Source organism: Pteropus vampyrus, unplaced genomic scaffold, assembly GCF_000151845.1.
Source record: "Pteropus vampyrus isolate Shadow unplaced genomic scaffold, Pvam_2.0 Scaffold2, whole genome shotgun sequence".
Classification (NCBI taxonomy): domain Eukaryota; kingdom Metazoa; phylum Chordata; class Mammalia; order Chiroptera; family Pteropodidae; genus Pteropus; species Pteropus vampyrus.
In genome coordinates, this window is record NW_011888783.1 from 22134136 (window position 1) to 22145611 (window position 11476).

General features: G+C 31.9%; 1 protein-coding gene across 1 annotated transcript in view; it reads left to right on the top strand.

Moving 5' to 3' along the window:
- Positions 1–11476, top strand: part of SCN1A (sodium voltage-gated channel alpha subunit 1) — a 129394-nt gene that overhangs the window by 32287 nt on the left and 85631 nt on the right. The gene's annotated exons all lie outside the window — the stretch shown is intronic.

The following is an 11476-nucleotide window of genomic DNA, read 5'->3' on the forward strand; positions in this document are numbered from 1 at the left end:
CTGTGCCTTGGCTAACAGTTGTTGCCCAGCTCTGACCTGGGCATCTCAGCAAACTATCCTGCCATACAGAAAGATGGCTTCAACAACACCTTTTCCAATAAGGTCTGAACCCAAGCCTTGGGAAGGAGAACGCTTCCATGTTTATCTTCCTTTGGGCACTCTACTTCGACCCTAGGACACCCTTTAGACTTTTCTTACATCTTTATAGTTATTCTCCTATCATAACTTAATAATCCTTCATGTTAAACTTTTTGCATTTAGATCAACACATGGTTTCTGTCTCCTCATTGGATCTCAGACTGGTACCCATTGCTACAAGTTCTTTTGCTTAGTTAATATTATTGATTTTCAAGTCCCTCAATTTATAGTGGTAAAATTTTAATTTCATATCACTATCTATGAAGAAGAATTAAACAGGCTTGATATATCATCTTTTTATCTGGCTTCGTGCAAATGGCTTTTTCACCAGTGAATATAAAATGGTCTAATGTTCTCAGAAATATAAATTAGGCATTAATTGACCAAATATAGTGTCATCCATCCTATTTCCAATTCTGATGCTTGGTTTCATATTGAGTTATCCATATAACAGATTTTGTAAGGATTGATTGCTTTGGCCAAGGTAAGCAAATGAGATAGATTTAAAGTATTTTCACATGGTCAATTATATGATGATTATTTTAATAAATGTTTCAATAAAGCATAATTCTGTATATTAAAGTTTTAAGATATGTGAGATCTATAGTTCACAAAATCATTTGTTAATTGTGACTTTGTTTTCACTTCTATTGCCAGAACCCTAATTTACATTAGGCCTGTTGTTAGCCTAGGTAAAAAAAACAGTTTTTAAAACTTTATGACTGATTTTTTTTTAACTCACAAATAGCTATTTTAGTTTAAAGATTTTTAGAACAACGAAAAACAGTAACAGCCAGGCTACAAGTTTCTTGACTCTGACATCTTCTAAAAGTGAAAATATTTATCATTTTCTAAAGAACGACCACTGGATAGGGGCAAAATATACCAAACAAATATATATAAAACATTAAATGAAAAAAACTACAATTCTTTCCTCTATAGCAAAAAATCCTAGAAAAAATAAGATCTTCCCCTTAGGAATTAACTGTGGTTCTTTGAAACGTATCAGAAATAAACTGAGCAATTATCTTATTTCCTTTTAGAAGTACTCTCCCAGAGACAAAATATTTTCTGTTCTTTTTATTCCCTGAGGAAGTACTTTCTTAAAATCGTGATGTTGTTTTCTTTCTCACAAGCAGCCCTCCACTTTCTTATAAACAGCAAACTGGCAAGACGAAGTAGTTAATTTATTTCAAATATGAAGGAACTTTTCTGTTAGTGGTTGTTGACCGAGAAATATCAGCTGAAGATCCCATAAATATAATGCACGTTAATTTACTTTTAAGAGGAATTATTTTAAAGAGGAGAAATGTAAAATGTTGAAAGGATATGGGTGCAAAAAGGAACCTTAAAGATGATCTAATCCAGCCTTTTGTTTTATGAAACTCTCATATTCTATCAAATTCAGCCCCACATTTTGTAGACGAACAAGAGAGGTGAAATGATGTATCTCTGCTCACCAAAATAAGGATCTGGGTTTTGAACCATTCATCTTACTCTATATAAATCTCCTGATTCCTCTGTTCTTCCCCACACCCACCTTCTCAGAGATCTTGATCCTCTACTTAGCTCTTTTTCTCCATCATATAATAGGATCTTTCCCTTCTTATCACAGCACTCCTTCTTCCTCCAGCTGGAGTAGCATCTTGTCCTTCTACTACAGTCAACCCTCTTGAAAAGAGACTTCTTCACTGTCTCTTATTGCTCATTTACTTTTTAAACCACCACAATTGTTTTTATATTTCTAGTGCTTTAGAAGGACACACGTGTCGATAATCCAATGGACTCTTTTGAGTTTTTACTTTGTCAGATTATGCTGTAACATTAGACAATGTTGATCGTTGTTGCTTTCTTACTCTCTTCCAGGTTTCCTCTTCTAGAAAATGGGGATTAATTCTTCCATTTTCTGCAAAAATTAAGTTGGGTTTTAAGAATAAAAACATTTCTTTTTGACTACTATCTAGTTTCATCATTTTCCTTAAGTTATGACAAATCTATTTGAGTCTCTTTCTCCTCAGTTCTTTTCTCTACTATCCATAAATACCACCAATAAAATTAACTGACTCAATCGAGTTTGATATCAGCAGATATATGTAATTGTGTACCAGGCACTATGCCACAAGCAGAGAGATTTCCAGCAAATAGGATATGGTAGAAGGAACCTAGGGCTGGAGTCAGACAAACAGTATTCCTATCCCAGCTCTAGCTGTATATTGTATCACTTTGATTAGGTTTAATTTTTCTGACTTTTGTTTTCTCATCTGTAAAATAGTGATGATAATAATACATACTTGAAAATTGTATGGTATAATCTAAAGTTCATATTCATCAAGTACATAGCACAATACATGGCACCAAGTAGATGGTTTTAAACACTGTTAGCATTTTGTTTTGTACTTTTTTTCTAAGTGATCAAAAAGATCATATTAAAGTTACATGCCTTACACGTCCTCGGCCCTTTTCCCTTTTCTTTCATTTTATAAAACCCATCTCAGTTCTCACTTAATTAGGAAGCTTTTCTTGGCAATGTTTCTAATCCTGTTCCTATCCTGAAGTAATTGATCGTGGCTTCTTCTGTTCTTCATCTGAGTCTCATAGATAACTTATTGCCACAGTTACACAATATTGTTATCTATTGATATTCAAGTGTGTTGCTCCTAATAAGCTGTCTGCTACTCCAGAACAGAAGCTATGTCTATATATACATGTGTGTGTATGTATATATATATGTGTAATATTTATGTCATTGCTTTAAATCTCATACAGTATATATATATCCATCCCAACTCAAATTCAGGTTTAGAACCTGTTAGGCAATTTAAGAATTGTTATTCTTAAAAAAGATTAAACTATGCCTTGGGGTACAAAAGTCTTCCATTATACACAAAATAGTATCGAAAGTTATTGAAGCTTTATTTGCTGACTGATATTTTCTCTATACCTGTTACATCTGAATAACAATGAGATATATTTATAATTATTACATTATCTAAATAGTTCTGCATATATTTAACAAACAAAATTTTTTCTTTAATTCAGTGTCTTCTAAATGCTAACATGTTTTTCATTATGAAAGATTACTGTTTCACATACTTTTTTTAGATAACTGTCATATTAATATGTTTAAACTTCATCTTTACATTAACAAAGATATGCTCAAGTATAATATAACTCGTCAGTCTTAAAGTAAGACTACTTCTTTTTTTAAAAATACATTCATTTAAATAACTACACTAAGATTATTTCATCATTTGTCGTCCTTTTTAAAACTCAAATATTTCTTATTTATGTCATTGTTTTAAATCTCAGACAATATTTTATTACCTTTGAAGAGATATGTTAAATTAAGCATTGGCCAGCCAAATTGCTGTTTAGGCATGTAGTAATTCTCATTTTGGATATTTATATAGTACTTTTTGTAGTTATTTATGTAATGCACCAATATAAAACTTTTAAAATGTCAGTATCCTAAAATATAGAAATGGAAAAGATATTTGGTTGGCAAATAGTTTTAATTTTCGAACATATAAATTTACTTATTGGCTCGTAATTATAAGTGAGGAGAGTCAAATAAGATTTATCTTTCATGTAACTTTAATGAGTAAAAGCCTTACAAATCTCACATTCACACTGCTAGCTCAAAGATTAATTTAATATTAATCTCAGTGCACACACACATACGTATATATACACATACAGATACATATATTTCTTTTTGTGAATTGTTATATACTCAGTTAAGAAGAAAACTAAATCCAAACAATGCAGGTGGCACACAAATAGTTCTACAGTGAACTTCATTTATATGGATATAAGTGTTCTAATTCTCCAAGTCTCTAGAACACAACCTAAAATCAAGAATTTGAACATGTAAATATCTTTCATTATCCTTTCCTTCAAATTGAAGTATAGGTGGCCTGGCATATAATTTTTACTAGACCCCTATAAAAACAGCTCTTTCAAACCCTAGTATTTGGTAAAAGCAAATTAATAGAGACTAGAGGTTAAAGTGGAGATGGAGAATTCTAGAATCAGGCATTCCCTTCTAGGCAAGAAGTGGAGAGTAGAACTTAAAAATAGAAGCAAAGTATAATTACCATATATTTGTAAACTATTAAGTAGGGACACAGAAAAAGCATATAATATTTTTTAGATTTCTATCAGTAATGGTGAAACCATAGTGTTTTGTTCTAGTGGTAAACTACATGCAAGGGTAGATTTGAAGGTCTACCTTTGAGAAAAATTTAAAAAAACTTTAAAACCTTCACTTAACTCAATATTTTGAAATATCTTTAAGAAAACAAGAAAACAAAACAAAAATCACACATATATTAAAATTGATAGTCACCTAGAATAGTACAGATAAAAAAAAAAAACAACTATGTTGTGAAGAGAAATTATGACAGACCAATCTAATATTCTTCTGTCAGTAAAAAGTCATGTTGATCAAAACAAAAATAATAGATGTCACTTATTTGTGCTTCAGTGAGGTTTTTGCATATCTGTACGTGATCTTTCATAATTGATTCCCAACTTTTATATCGGAATTATGAAGGACCACCACATGAAAGAAGTTGAACTTTCAGTGTCTGATGATGGTTACAATACTCACTGACTATCAAAAAGTCTTCTGTGAAAGAATTGTGTTTTATTAAATACTACCATATATAGTTTTAAAAGAGATTATGGTATGCATGTGTGTAAGCCATATGTTCCATATGAATAAAAGCCCCATATGAATGGGTATTATAGATTCTTGAAACCTTTAGAATAACTCTGAACATGATTTCCTGTAAATATTGGGTCTATGTTATTTTGTTGTTAGGGTAATGTTCAAGTGATTCAAGATGGTTAACAATGATTTTTTTTTGATATCCTGGAGAAATATATTAATTATACTCTATCAGAATCAATGGAGACTATTACTTTTTAGTAACTTTTTGCTGACCTCAATGGCTACATTGAGAATATAAGTTTAAGTGATATATAATAAATTATATTAATAGCTCTGGGGGGGTATAGGAATAGGAAACAGAATAACCTTGAAAATTTTAGAAATTGGTTCATTTAGGCAAGAGAGACTATAGTGTATAAACTTCAGACCAAGTGTAGTATATTTTAAATCGAGAAAAATTATACAAATAAGAAGGTGGAAACACTAGTTAGTCACAAGTTTGTGGAATCAACAAGGCCCTTGTGTTTAACAGAAAGGCAATAAATATTTGTTGTTTCTAATTAATTGCAGGAAGAATAGGAGGATCATAGAATATTTTTACATGTAAAGATGAATTTTATTGTTTCAAACTTTTTTTAAAAAAATGTCAAATTTTTGATTTGTACAAAGACACAGGCTAAAAAAAAAGATATCCTATTAGTAGAAAACTTGTCAGCAATTTGTACTAAAGGAGATGTATGCAAAAGTCAGGCATCATCTTTATGCTGTTCTTATTACCATTTTCCTATTAAAGTGTCTAAACAGATCAGTAAAATTGGGCAGAAATTGGAAAGGAGCAAATAAACAATACAAAAAATTATATAGTATCCACGATATTGGATTGAAAAATTTTCAGTTTGGTAAAGAGAAAACTAAAGGAGATATGTTACTACTTTTAAGTGTATGCAGGTTTGTCCCAAGGAGAGTATTCGATTGGATCTTTTATCTTTGTGGAAAGATAAGTCACTGGAAATGGGCATAAACTGTAGCAAAGGAAAGCTTTATCTGGTTTATTTTTTTCTACTTCTAAAAACGATTTGATCTGAATTACAAAATTAAATACGATATAAATCAGAAAAATGAAGACCAAAAAGCCAAAAAGAGTAGTAAAATAGATGTTGCCAGACGCTAAAGTATGATGGCGATTTTTGTTTGATGTTGAATTTAGCTTCATGCTTCTAACAACTAAATGGACAGGGTAAGGAAACATGGTGGATTACACAGTTAGATGCATTGTCAACACAAGAAAGTAATGAAAGGGGAGCACTTTGCTAATCTCTGATGGCCCTACATCCTCTAGCATGTAACAGCATGTTACTCTAACATGAAACTTAGTTTAATTGTTACTTGGTGATTGATTGATTGACTTATTGGTATTTAGTGATCATTTTTTCATGAATTCCATTCTACTACATATATGCCTAGCAACTGTACGCCTCTGCCAACTGAATAGAAATTTCTGGTATTTTTATCATATCCAACTTATTTTCTGCATTTCTGGCCCCACTTTGAAATATCTAAAACAGTAGATATTTTTATACCAAGATTCTTTGAATTTTGAAGTGCCACATTCTAAATGTTATTCCTTATTTTTGCCAAAAGATTATATAATAACACACAAAACTGTGACTTTGTGTGGAAAATAAATTTGGCTCAATTTAATATTCTGGGCACAACTTAACGTCAACTGCACTAAAACTTGTTCTTTCTGGCAGATGTTCTACAAGATCTAAATTGATCATTTAAAAGAACACTTTCAACCACTCAACTCATTAAATGGTTCAGAGCTTCCATTTGCAGGTAGCCCATTCTAACAGACCTATCAGCATACCATTCCCTCAAAATCAGTCTCCAAGTGTCATTCTTTTTTTTGTTTAATTTTTATGCTGTAGTAATAATGGCTGCCTCTTTTTTCCCTGATAATAATTTTTATCCATCTTTTATAACATAGAGCTTTGACATCTCAACTAGATATGTGTCCAAGTGCTTGAAATTATGTTAAAGACAATTTTTTGAGGAAGATTTGTCCTAGAAGGATTTTTTTAGTCTACTTCTATGAAAAAGTGAATGGCTCACTTTCTCAGAGAGAAAACATGTTGGGACAATAAATGTTTCTAATATCAGCACTGCTAAATTTCTAGTTTAAAACAAGAGCATTGAACTATGAAACGGTAAGCCAAATTCAAGTTTTAAACTCCCTACATATTATATGACTGGAGATAGTCACTTGTTATCTGTGATACTTAACTTTCTTGAACCATGTTATTTTTCTCCTCTGGAAGGTAGGCAGTTAAAATTTAAGAAACCTTTATGTGCAGTCTTTTTCCATTTTTAAAATTTTTGTCAGAGAACACTTTTTTCCAAGGAATAAAAACACATTTGAGCTAGTGTAAGCAAAATGAGTCATTTATTATTAAAAAAATATAATTGGAAATCTCAATGGCCAAAACACAGCTAAGTCATAAAAAGCCTAAAATGGAACAGCGAAGTCAGGAACCAAATCAACATAACCACTTGTTCTCAGTAGTTGCATGCTTATTTCTTGTTTCTGCTTATCTCTCTTTTGCTATTTTGACTGATGTCTTTTGCTTGCTGGTGGCCAGATATCACTTTCCCAGCTTCAATTCTATATCACTCAGTTCAGGTTCCTATAACATTGTGACACACTCAGTCTGACTCCAATTTAAACATTCTCCAGAAAGAGAATCTCACTGGCTCAGTTAAGCTTATGGATTCATTGCCCTGTGATCAGGGTCCTCATTTAACTTTCCAGGCTATGGTTGTGGAAAAGGGATAGGAACATCAGGGAGTATAAACATGATTGTCTAGGTTCATCTTTCAGCATGAGTTACACATTGGGCATAATTTCCAAAAAGAAGTGAGGGCTGCACTTGAAGTGTGTTATTATAAGAATTACATTTATAAATGGTGTAGTTGAAGCCAATGGAGGCAAGAAATTACTTTAATGTCACGATTTTATTAAAGATTAGAACCAAAATTTGAACCAAGATATTCTCATTCTAAATCCCATGATCTCACCATGAAACTTTCAATAGTTGAAAAAACAAATCTCCAGATCAGAAATGAACCCTTCCAACATTTAAATTACTTGAAGCATCAATTCATCTTTAATCAATGAACCAAAATCTGCATGAATTAACTCAGTTTCTTAGATAGCAAAAGTTTGCTTTTAATATATTTGTAAATGATGCCTTACCTAGTCCATTCTTCTATACCGATGTTTCTCAATACTTGCCTATTGATCAAGTACAAGCCCTACATCCTAATCATCTGGACAGGTGGTTTGAAAACAGATTTTGAGCTATACTTCAGATCTCTGAAACAAAATCTTACGGTGAGGCCTTAGACTATGTATTTTCAAAGAGCTCCCCAGATGATTTTTATGAATTCAGTGATGCATATCCTCAAGTTCAGTGTTTATTATTAAACAAAAAATAAGATGCCTTATAATTTTAGTTCTCCACAAATTAAAAAAATCTTCACTTAATTAAAATTTCATGTTATATTCTTGTATTTCATAGAAAAGGAAATTTTTATCTGAATGAAACTGATATTTTTTATTGTGGCTACATGTTTTAGTTGTCTTAGTTTGGTAATAACATGTATGTTAGAATGAAATAAGAGAGGGCAGTGATATTGCCTGTCTTACAACAAATTGCACTGAGCAAATGGCCAAGGATAAGCCATTGATTATGCATTCATTCATTCATTCATTCATTCAAAAAACATTTACTCAATACATTGTGGAACATATTTTGGTTTTCCAATATGTCAGATAGAATGATTATGTGTATATTTCTAAGGGAGTTGGAGTAGAACATAGGATTCAAGAGATTTTGTTGATTTAGTCCTTATTGAATATTTGCACAATTTACTTTTTTCCTTAATGCTGAAGTTGTCTTTTCTCCCTGCCTCTTTGGCAGAAAAACAAACTATGGAGCGGCAGCAAAAAGGGTCTTGACATGCTTAGGCAGTCAGTAAGATTTATCAGTTTATGAAAATTCCCAAAGTGCTGAGTAATGCCTGCCAATGTAACAGGCCAGTCAGCCCCTTCTCTGCAGCTCAGTTACTATCCTCTCCTAGTGCTATTTAATCCCTGGTGTTTTTATAACCCTGTTTCTAAACTCAAAATGAACCTCAAACTAAACAAAGCATACACTTATCACTCTTTTTCTTATTCAAATCAGTAACACCAAAATCCCTCTTGTAAAGATCCTCTTCTTTGGTTACTAGATATATAAAAATTAAAAGGGCTATGTTTCTAAAATTGCTAAAAATTTTTATAGGGCAAATAAATACCTTTTCTGGTAACCACTATTAAAAGCAATTAATGTTAGATTGGTTATGTGAGTTCTCTAAAAGAAAAGAATAAAAAGGGAAGAGAAGGAAAGGGAAATCTCTTTTTTTGCTCTTTTTTTGTCTCAGCTGAGCAAGCAATGCTGCTCCAGAAAGAAATGGCTTTATTTCCAGCCTCCCTGCAAGCATCTCTATACTGCATTAGCGCGAAGCTGCAAAGCTCTGCATTGTGTAACTTTTCTCATCAGTCAGCTTTTTAGTTCTCTTTCCTATAAAAGTTCAAGAGGGGGCAAAAAATAAAAATATAATGCAGGTTAGTTCATTATCTCATGACCTCTGTTTCATGCAGTTGTGGTACAATAATTGTAGTTTGAATTAATTTTGGTAAGTTGTGTTATTTTAAATACAGATTTTAGGAAAATGAAGTTTTAAACAGATTATTTGGTTAGGACTAACAGATAGCAATATGAATAAACCAATAGATAATATAAATCATTTGATTTTGGAATTTAGAATATGGGGGGGATTTTTCTTAAAAGAATTTTAATTAACAATTGTGCAATTAACCAAAATATTTAGAACGCCTATTAAGTACATATTTCTCTTTGGGGTGTTATGGGAAGTAAAAGGGATGTGTAACTATGGTAAATGTATAACATATATTTTATAAGAAAATATCTGTCTTGTGCCCAGTGAGTGGTAATGATAATACAATTGACCCTTGAATAACATGAGGTTAGGGTTGCCAGACCCCCAGTTGGTCAAAAATATGCATATCACTTTTGACTCCCTCAAAATTTAACTACTAATATCCTACTATTGACAGGGAACCTTATTGATAAACAGTGGATTAACATATTTTGTATGTCATATGTATTATATACTGCATTCTTACCATAGAGAAAACTGGATAAAAGAAAGTGTTAAGAAAATCATAAGGAAAATACATTTACAGTACTTATTTAAAAAAAAAATCCATGTATAGATGAATCCACGCAGTTTTGTGTTGTTTGAGGACCACCTGTGTAAGCCACGGACTGTGGTGTCTAGGAAGTCTTTAGAGTTTTTATTATAATAGATTATTAATTTCATCCATAATCACCTGAAATTATCTTGTCTTTCTTTCCTTGTGATTTGAACTACTGAGTCAATAGTGAAATGATAAAATCAACAAGGAGAAAAGTCATTGATTTACTACCCAAACTTTAGGGGATAATGTCACATGGATAGTCTTTTAATAAAAGAAACTTGACCATATAGCATGTGAGGAAACATATTATCTATGCCAAGAAGTGGGTTTTCAAAATCTTCTTTTTGAAATTTCTGTTAAAAGAGAAAAAGAAGCCAATGTTATTAATATAAACATTATTTACACATATTGAGGCTATAATTAAATTAGTTAACTGGATTTGTCCCGCTATTTCATTTTTCCTTTCCCCTAGATATGACCTCAAAAAATGAACAGAGGCTTTAGTAACTTTAGCAAAGTTTTGTAACTAATCAATAGGTAGCTTAAGAGTCGAGCAACCTTAACACATACATTCCTAAATAGCTCTGTCTATCCATCTATCTATCATTCATCCTTTCAACAAAGACTTACTGTTTCTGTTGGGCCAGGAACTATGTTCAGTGCTTTGAAATAGAACTAGGAAATCAAAACTGCATATTTGACTTTGGAGGTGGGTTGATTGAGTTTTAACAGGTTCAGTGTACCTTCCAGATAACACAGAGGCAGAGCTTTAAATGATGAAAAAACCTTCTGGATTTTATCTGAGAATACTGCTTTAGTTATACATTGAAGTTCATAGGAAACATCATTATCAACAAAGTTGTTACATCAAGTAAATGGGGTTTTTTTTCACATATTGTTCCCTTAATCCTTCAGACACGGGGCCAAGGAAGTCAAAGATAGGGGTTTGGTCTGTTTTATGGTAACAGACTGAATTCCTAACCACAGGCATTCATCTGGACAATGCATGTATAGGTACAATGACAATCTATCTCACTACCTGGAAAAACAACCCCTTCTAGGGTCTGTATGACCCAGTCACAGGATACACAAACAAATACAGATACACTGTACACATTTGACCCTTTATACATGGTATTCTTCCTCTAAATTAAATGCAAAACAATTCTTTATTTACTCAAGTAACTATAACTACCTATTTCATGAAGGAAATGATTATCTTCAAAAATTAAAATATGAAGTTAAATAGTTTCACTAGTTTATTGTGTTATCTCCACCATTTGTGAAAACCTGCTTGCCACTAATTTTAATATTTACCATTATCTATTTTTGAAAAA